Genomic DNA, 9,152 nt, shown 5'->3' with positions numbered 1-9,152 from the left:
CCAGCATTGTTATCATAAGCATTGATGGCAGGAGGATCCTGCAACTTTTAGGAGTCATCTGACTCTTTTGGGGAAAAGAAAACTCCAGAAGCTAGTCAACCTTCCCCATCAGTTGGGCTCATTGCTGGACATTCCCTGATGCTAGCTGCCTAAAGGACACCCAATCCAGGAGGGGCGTCCATCTCGGGGCGGCTGTCTTCAGCTACACCCTCTCCTCGCCCAAGTTCAGCCTCTTTGGGGCCTTCGGGGGGTGTGGGGAACAGGGTGCTTATCCTGCTCAATGGGCAAAGAACGAGCTTCTCTATTTCAGGGCAAAGTAGGGCTTGGCCTGTGGCATGTTGGCCCTGAACGTGAAGGCAGGTGGGCCAGGAATGGGAAAACCTAGGTTCCCATCCTGGCTTTGCTGGAGAATTCATTTAACTTCTTTGACCTTCAGTTTTCTCATTTTTAAAATAGAAATATGCTGCCCACTTCACAGGTGTGTAGTGAAGGTAAACGAGATAATGCACGGGAAGCAGCAAGCCCCACGTAGTATACGGTGGGCATCCAGCAGCCATCGGTCGCATTAAATCAGCTTGAGTGAGCCGTCTCTTGCTTGCGGAACTTGCTGGGCAGCACCTGCCATGTGTAGGGTAGGATGATCCCCATGGGTTGTAAGGAAATCCACACACTGTTTTGCCTAAAGCCTTGAAAATGGGATCATCACCTTTATAGAAGGTCATCCCGCTCTGCCCAGAGCCTACTCCAAGGCCTGTCGCCTGCTGTCTGGAATGCTCCGTAGATGCCGAAATCCTCTACAGGTGGGAAGACAGGCCTCGGAGGAGAAGTCTTCTGTGGGGGAGTCACTGACCTCTCCACTCTGCCCCTGTTCCAGGCCCCCCAGGCCCTCTCTGGACTCAGGAAAGTACAATCAGAGGGCTCTGGGCCTGCCTTCCTGGGAGCCTGGTCCCTGGGCTTGGGCCCCTGTCCCCTCCCCCAGGGGAGTCGGATGCCAACAATCATATTGCTTCTGCTTTAGGAGGAAAAAAAATCCCAGATGCCAATGTGCCTGCCTCATCAGCTGGGACCACGTTACCCTCCTGCAGGGATGGGCTCCTGAATGCGAGCTTTGTCTGCCCTGCCTCTTAGTCACTGTGACAAAAGAGACCCAGAGAGACTGGAGCCCAGCACTGGATTCTTTGGCCAGGACGTCACGTCGTGGTGTTCAGGACACAGGATACAAACAAACCCTGATTCCAGTACCTCCCAGCTCTCCTATGAGGACTAAAACTTGCAAAAGGCGTGGGAAGTGTCCCCATTCAATGCCTGAAGTGAGAGGACACTTCGATCCCCATTTCCTCCCACCCAAGCTGGTGGCCTGTTCTTCTCCCTGTCCCCTCGCTGCCTGTAAGGCCCCTGAGGGCAGGGGCTGTGTCTGTTCTTCCTTTTGGGCCCCCTGCGTGCCTGTGGCACATGCTTGTGCTCACACTAGGGCCTACTGAGTGGTTCAAACTGATTTTCTCACTTGGTGGCTTCTGACGAGCTTTGTGTTCCGGGATACTCTTTCCCACAGCTGGCCCAGTTTAGGTCCTGTCACTAGAAGTGTATCAGTTTCTGGAATATCAGCACAGACATCTGTCATGAACCGAACTTTCCCTGTGGGCAGGACAGGTCAGAACAAGCCTACTCCAGAGCTCCTTGGAACCATGGGGAGCCCTGTCTGCTGCCTGCTCTGTCAAATTCCTTGTCTCCGGGCCAGGGCGTGGAGCAGCGGGGCCCTGTGACTGCTGTCTCCTGTGTAAGCGGTGGGAGGGAAGCAGCTCGGGCTTGACCTGGAGCCTCAGGGTCCTGTTTGAGGGTCTTACTGTGGCCTTCTGTACTGCCCTGTGCCGAACTCTGCTCAGGTCCTCTGTCTCTGAACTTTTATTTCCTTCCAGGAGCTCTCGAGAAGTCTCACAAGGCTGCTTCCTTCCTTCTCTGACCTTGGTGAGGTCGTGAAGACTCAGAATCTAATGCAGGTGTTAGTTCTTCAGAGGAAAATCTTCACGCTGAAGGGCTCGTCTGATGTTCAGTGAACTTGCCAGGGACTGAAATGCAGCCAGGCTTCCTCCTCTCCCTCTGAGCGTGTGTGAGGGAAACGCCCTCACTCTATGTCAATACACACACACACAAACACACACGCAGAGGCTTTGGCCGAGGGTGAGGGTCTCCATGTTATGAAGGAAATGAGTAAACAACTTCAATATTTTTCCCCCTCTGAGGCTTGCAAAGAAGGTGTTAAGAGCACAAGATTTAAATCATAAACATTATTAAAAGCCAAACAGCGCAACATATGACTCTTGCCAACTCGGACAGAGTGTTTGGGGTAAAGCTCCGCTGAGCTAATCCAGAAGGAATCGGGTGGAGGAAGAGGGTGGGTGGGAGTCAGCCAAAGCATCCAACTGTGAAAGGGGGAGTGGCCCGTGAGCACTGACCCCGCCACCCACCCGGCGGACCAAGGAGGGTGGTGCAGGAGCCCAGGTAAGGCCTTTAAACTCTTCTTTCTACCTTTCCTCATACTATTTTTTAACCAATGGAGCCTCATTTATGCTTAAATGGCTCATGGCAAGGGAGGGGAGCATCTATGCCGGCAAGTCCCAGAAATGGCCGAAATTGCCCACTGAGGAGCTATGAGCAACACACAGGAGACGGGGGCTCCTGTTGCTCACGTGCCGGGCTCCTCTCCACCCAACCTGAGGACTAGTTGCGTCTTTACCGGGGGCAGGGACTATGCTCAGCGTCTCACAAGACACGGAAATAAGATTCCTGCTTGAGAGGAGCTCCAAGTCCAGTTGAAAAATCAGAACAAAGACGTGAATCAACAGTGAGCGCTATAATTCGGGATGGGATCAGGGTGCGGGGGACGAGAAGAGCCTCCACAGGGCAGAGGGAACCACTCTTACCTCCAACCCAACTTCAGCTCCACGATGTCTTCCCACGAGGGCCCTGCCAAGCTCAGGCACCTCAGTGACACCCAGCCCACCTCCCGTGCCTGATCTGTTTCGGCTCCTGAGGACATTTCTGCACTATGAGGCTCTCTTGTGATTTTTGTGTCATTGAACTTGCAAGTGCCTCGTCCCCCGTCTCTGACACAAGCTTGCCAAGGACAGGAGCCCATCTCTGCAGAGCTCTGCGGCCCCTAGGTCAGGAGCCACCCCATTCCACGCCTGACAGAAGCCCCCCATCCCTGAGCCTGCCCTTCTGAGCTCTTTGACCCAAGGGAGTCGTGAGGACCTAAAGACAACACGGGGAGAGGAGGAGGGAGGGAGCCTCGGCTCGGGGACAAGGGCCGTGCTGACCTTCCTGCGCCAGTTAGACTTCAGTGGCTGAACAACTTCAGAAGACCTGCTGATCTTTCCTGTCTTAACAAAAGTATCGGTTTTATTTAAAGGTGTCAAAAATAATCAGCACAGCTTGGGACTGGCCACAGCGTTCTTATAGACCTCAGAGTTATCTCCTGGGGGCCTGGGCACCTGTGCCCAGAGTCTCTGCAGCCTTCAAAGAGCCAAGGCGTAGGGGTGGCTCTGGCGGGACGTCCTCTAATCCCCTTGGAATAACTTCCCGTATACGTGTGTTTGTAGGTGTCTCTGTAAACAGCGATTAAATGTTCCTGACCGGGTATCTGTGTCTGCAAACCAAGGCTTCTATTAAATGTAATTACTTCCTCCTGGAGTTTCTTTGAATTCCCCTCCTAAGACCGAAGGAGAGGAGAGGGTGTGCTGCGGGCCTCGCCTGGGAAGTGCCAGGAGATACTCCACGCCCCACAGAAAAGGCAGGCCCTCTCTCCCGCACCTGCCGCCGCTCTGGCCGTGGGGACAGTGCCAACCCCAAGCCTGGCAAGCCCTTTTGAACAGCTGCCCTGATTCTTTCTTTCCCATTTTCCCCTTTGCTTAAAAAGATCCCACCATAAAAATGTTTTCTTCTCTTCCTCCATGTGTAGCAAGCAGATCGGGAAACCCCACGGGCTGCAAATTGCGTTGAGCTGCAAGCAGGCATTCACGCTGCTCAGGGGCGAACCGGTACCGTTTCAAGGTTCCAGCCGTGCCCAGCAGGACCGGGAAGGACTTGTCCTGGGTCTTCAGGACACAAAACCCCAGGTGCCGGCAGCTGGGCCTACTCGGTGGAGAAGTTTCTCAATCAAACTCCGTTACTTAAGTTCTGGGTCTCTCCCTAGCTGCCCTTGGGGTCCTCCTGAGGTTTGCTGACGTGCTTGTTTCCAGGTTTGCCTCAGTCACTGCTGACTGTCGGTAAGTTTAGTTACCAGGGCAAACTTGGGCCCAGCAGCTCCCCACTGTGTCCTCTCCCACCTCCCGGCCCCGCATGGGCGACAGGCTGACCCTAGCCGACCCCGCTTTGCCGCAGCCTTCACAGACCGCCCCTCGATCAGACGAAGCACCCCTTGTATTTGTTATTTTTTCACAGTGGCCCTCTCTGAGGTTAAAATTGAGAATTAGAGGGGAATTATTTATTTAAATACCTCAACAGGAGGTTATTTATATGAGAACAGACAGTATCCTTGATCATCCAGCTGCCGACTCACCGGGAAGGAAAGAACTCTTTATTACGAGCTCATGCTGAGTCGGTCACTGAGCCAGCCTTTCACGGGTGTTAACGGGGAGCACTGACCACGTTGCAGACAGATGTTGGATGAGAACACAGCGCACATCTGTTTTATCATCAGGGTATCCCTGTGCTTAGAAGAGGGGCTGCGGCGTTCTGGGTGTTCAGTAAAAATGCATCCCATAAATGAATGGAAAGGAAACGGAAGCTCAGAATGGGACACCACTTCCGTGGAGTCTCCCAGCCCAGCGCAGCTCCGTGGATGGAAGCCCAGGCCTGCCTAGCCTCCAGCCGGTGCTCCTCCTCGCCTGCCTTCCACATCTTTTCTGGATATAGCGTGTGAGGCTCTCGCAAAGGCTGCCCTCACACAGTATGCTGGTTTCCCAGAAAAGTTAAACATAGAACCACCATATGGCTGCCCCACTTCTGGGCATAGAGACCCAGAGGAGTTGAAGGCAGTGTCTCAAAGAGACACTTGTACACCCATGGTCACAGCAGCCTTATTCACAATAACCAGAAGGTGGAAGCAACCCAAGCATCCATCTACTTGCTTGGATAAACAAAATAGATATACAGTGGAATATTATTCAGGGCCTTAAAAAGGAAGGAAATTCTGACACATGCTACAACATGGAGGAACCTTGAAGACATTATGCTAAGTGATTGAATCAGATATTAAAGCACAAATATTGTATGATTCCTCCTATATGAGGTACCTAGAGTAAGCAAATTCATAGAGACAGGAAGTAGATTAGAGGGTGCCAGGGGCTGGGGATGGGAGAGACTGGGAGTTAGTGTTAATGGGGACAGAGTTTCAATTTGGGAAGATGAAAAAGTTCTGGAGATAGTGGTGATGGTTGCTCCACAGTGTGAATGTACTTAATGCCCCTGAATTATACACTTAAAAACGGCTAAAATGGTAACTTTGATGTTATATAAATTTGATCACAATAAAAAATTAGTAAAGATGGGGCCGGCCCCATGGCCAAGTGGTTAAGTTGGCATGCTCTGCTGTGGCGGCCCAGGGTTTCGCCAGTTTACATCCTGGGCGCAGACATGGCACCGCTCATCAGGCCATGCTGAGGCGGCATCCCACATGCCACAACTAGAAGGACCCACAACTGAAATACACAACTATGTACTGGGGAGATTTGGGGAGAAAAAGCAGAAAGAAAAGAAATTAGTAAAGAATGCTAAATGCAGACACAAAGTAGAATCGAGTTTTTGTTGGGGGTGATGAAAAAGGTTTGAGTGTAGATTGTAGCGATGGTTATACAATATTGTGAATTTATTTAGTGCCACTGCATTGAATACTTATGAAGGGTTAAAATTATAAATATTATGTTAAATTTTTTCACCATTTTTACACAGATATCATGAAAAGAAAAGAAAAAAGGAAGGCAAATGTTCTCCTGGTGACGAGAATTCTCAGGCTCGCCTCTCTCACAGCCTCCCTGTGTGTGGCACGGCAGTGTCAGCCACGGTCACCATGCTGCTCAGGATGTCCCTGGTGCTTACTTATTTGTAACTAGAAGTTGGTATCTTTTGACTACCTTCCAGCATTTCCCCCTCCACTACCCTCCACCTCTGGTAACCACAAATCTGATCTCTTTTGCTATGAGTTTGGTTTTTGTGGGGGTTTTTTAATGAGAAGATGGACGTTAGCTGAACCTATTGTGGTCATCATTTCACAATATATGTAACTCAAACCATTGTGCTGTACACCTTAAACATACAGTGATGTATGTCAATTATTTTTCAATAAAACTGGGGAAAAAATAATAGGATAAAAAATAAATTTCTTCCTAGTTTGTAGCAAAAAAAAATTTTTTTTTAAATTTCTAAAGGCTCCCCCCATACCAAATCCTTGCAGCCTTAAGGGCTGCTTTGGTTATGTCGTGCCCTCATCCAGAGTCTTTCAAAGCCTCCTTCTAGCCAAGGATAAAGCCTGAACTGGTCAGCCCGGCACCAAGGTCTCTCCGCCGGCCTGGTCACTGCTCCTCAGGCCTCCACGGCCCCAGGCCTTCCTGGGCCTCCCACCTCCTCTGCTCATCCTCGGCCCCAGTTTCGGACGAGTGTCTCTGGAATATTGAAAGCCTTCGGCAACACGTTGCCTGTCCCCCGTCTTTCCCCGAGCAGCCCAGGCCTCCCACCCCCTCCAGCCCTGCTGCCCTGGCTGGCTGGCCACTCCTCTGACTCCCTCTTGTCCACCCTAAAGCACACCTGAGAGCTTCTTCCACTTTCCAAATGGGGAATAGGGCACAAGGAGGTCAAATAAACTACCTTTTATTAGGTTTGTTTGGTTCAGAGCAGACAACTCCTGAGGAATTTACTTCCTATTAGAATAAAGAAAGGCTGCTTTCTATTGCAGGCATCGCCAGAGAGCAGTGAAATCGCCCTAACTTCCCCTCGACTACACACCTCCCCTCTCACTCTCTAAGGCAGCCAGTTTTATTTTTGAACAAATTTTTATGTTAGAAAAAGCTTCCTTATAGCTTCATAGATGATTAGAGACGGAAAGGATCTTAGAAATAATCCCGCACAGTCTCTTCATTTGAAACAGAAGGATGTGATCAAGGTCCCCTGGTCCCTAGTGGCAGCCCCAGATGCCTCTCTCAATGTGATCAAGGTCCCCTGGTCCCTAGTGGCAGCCCCAGATGCCTCTCTCCAGCCTAGGCTCCCACCAGCATGGCACATGAGACCTCTGAATAGGGCTGATATCAGACACCAGCTAGGGTCTTCCCTACAGCCAGCTCTCTCCTGCCTTGCCAATGTGCTCCCCTGCTCGGGGAACTTCTGTGTCCACAGGCAGTGAAGAGCACATCTTCCCCAAGGTCGACCCAAGAGCTGGACAACTAGAGGCCAGGCACAGGCAGAGCACGGATCCCATGCCCCAGCCCTTTCTACCCCAACAGGAATAAATCTCTTCTGCTGGAAACAGCCAAGATCAATACTGTTCACTCCAACTAAACATGGACACCCTATCGGGACCTAGGGAAGTTGCCGCTCACATTTTATTTAATAAGCTGATGTCATCTACTGGAGATAACAAATGACTGTGTCGCAGCTTCCAAACTATAATGCTCACTCGGATTCTGAAATTGCCAGCAACTACGAAGCGTAGATACGAACCTTTGGGATTAGATGGGGATTCAGCCCCATTCGCCATTTTGGAGCCATAACTATATCTGCTGCCTAGGTTTGTACCAAATTCAATTACTGTATCTGACAAAAATGCTAATACGTGTTCAGCTTCAGGCACAGCCTCTGAAATGGCTTGAGAAAAAGCCCAAATAACTTTGAAATAACTTTCAAAAATAACTTCTCAAACCAACGATAAGGCATATGGAGTAGACTTTCAAATGAGCTATCATGGTGTCTGAGAAATAAGAAGACTCAAAAATATTTACACTTTTAAATTTTAACTTCATGCAAGAAGAGAATGTCATGTATGTTGCCTGATATTTTGGTACAAAGGTTGGATGACCACCCGAATTGAAGGTCTGAGGCACATAGCTACGGCATCGGCCTACCCTGTCTTATGTACCTCCTGCCTCCATAAAAAATCTTATCAAAAGAAAATGAGGAGCCGGCCCGGTGGCGCAGCAGTTAAGTGCACACGTTCCACTTCTCGACAGCCTGGCATTCGCCGGTTTGGATCCCAGGTGCGGACATGGCACGGCTTGGCACGCCATGCTGTGGTAGGCGTCCCACATATAAAATAGAAGAAGATGGGCATGAATGTTAGTTCAGGGCCAGTCTTCCTCAGCAAAAAGAGGAGGATTGGCAGTACTTAGCTCAGGGATAGTCTTCCTCAAAAATAAAAAAAGGAAAGAAAATGGGTCTAACTTGGAATGATTTACTTTTAGTGAATCCATATTGAATCCTAGTACTTAATAATTTCTTTTCAAAATGTCCAGAAATACTTTAATAATTTCCTCTAAATTTTTTGCTGGAAAGTAATATTAATCATGAAAAAGAAAGCATGTTGGTGTTTGAACCCCTGGAGCAGAGGGTGGCAAACTTTCTGCAAAGAGCCAGATAGTAAACATTTCAGTCAGGGCTGGTTTCCTGGGCAGGCATGCCAACCCTGGGTTTAGAGGGCCCACACTCCACACTTGGTTTAATGTTCTCCTGTTGCCATCGTGGAAGTCCAAGCTTTTTTAACCAGGGGCTCCACATTTTCATTTTATAGCCAGTCTTGGCCTCAGGCTTTGCAGCCCATGTCGTCTCTGAAGCACCCGCTCTGCTGTGCGGCTGCAGCGCCGAGGCGGCCTCAGGCAACACGCAAACGAAGGCGTGCGTTCCAAGGAAACTTTATTTGTAGACACTGAAATTTGAATTTCATATAATTTTCACGTCTTGAAATATCATTCTTTAAAAAAACTTTTTTCCAACCACTTAAAAATGTAAAAGCCATTCTTAGCTTGCAAGCCGTACACAAACAGGCAGCGGGCTGAACTCAGCCCCCGAGGTGCAGTTGGCTGAACCTTGGCCTGGAGAAAAAATCTGGAGACTACGATTTTCCTCTTTTCAAAATTCTGGATGTTGACCTGGATTCCTGGGAATTTACC

At 49.7% G+C, this 9,152-nt stretch overlaps 1 long non-coding RNA gene across 1 annotated transcript; it reads left to right on the top strand.

Annotated features, from left to right (window-relative positions):
• Positions 1 to 2,367: 2,367 nt before the first annotated feature.
• LOC138924901 (uncharacterized) lies at positions 2,368 to 6,395 on the top strand. The gene is made up of 3 exons (XR_011440244.1): positions 2,368 to 2,499; positions 3,959 to 4,265; positions 5,950 to 6,395. It is a non-coding gene; the product is annotated as an uncharacterized lncRNA (long non-coding RNA).
• Positions 6,396 to 9,152: the final 2,757 nt, after the last annotated feature.

The sequence above is a fragment of the Equus caballus genome, chromosome 6 (assembly GCF_041296265.1).
Source record: "Equus caballus isolate H_3958 breed thoroughbred chromosome 6, TB-T2T, whole genome shotgun sequence".
Taxonomy (NCBI): Eukaryota; Metazoa; Chordata; class Mammalia; order Perissodactyla; family Equidae; genus Equus; species Equus caballus.
This window is presented reverse-complemented; position numbering and strand designations above follow the sequence as displayed.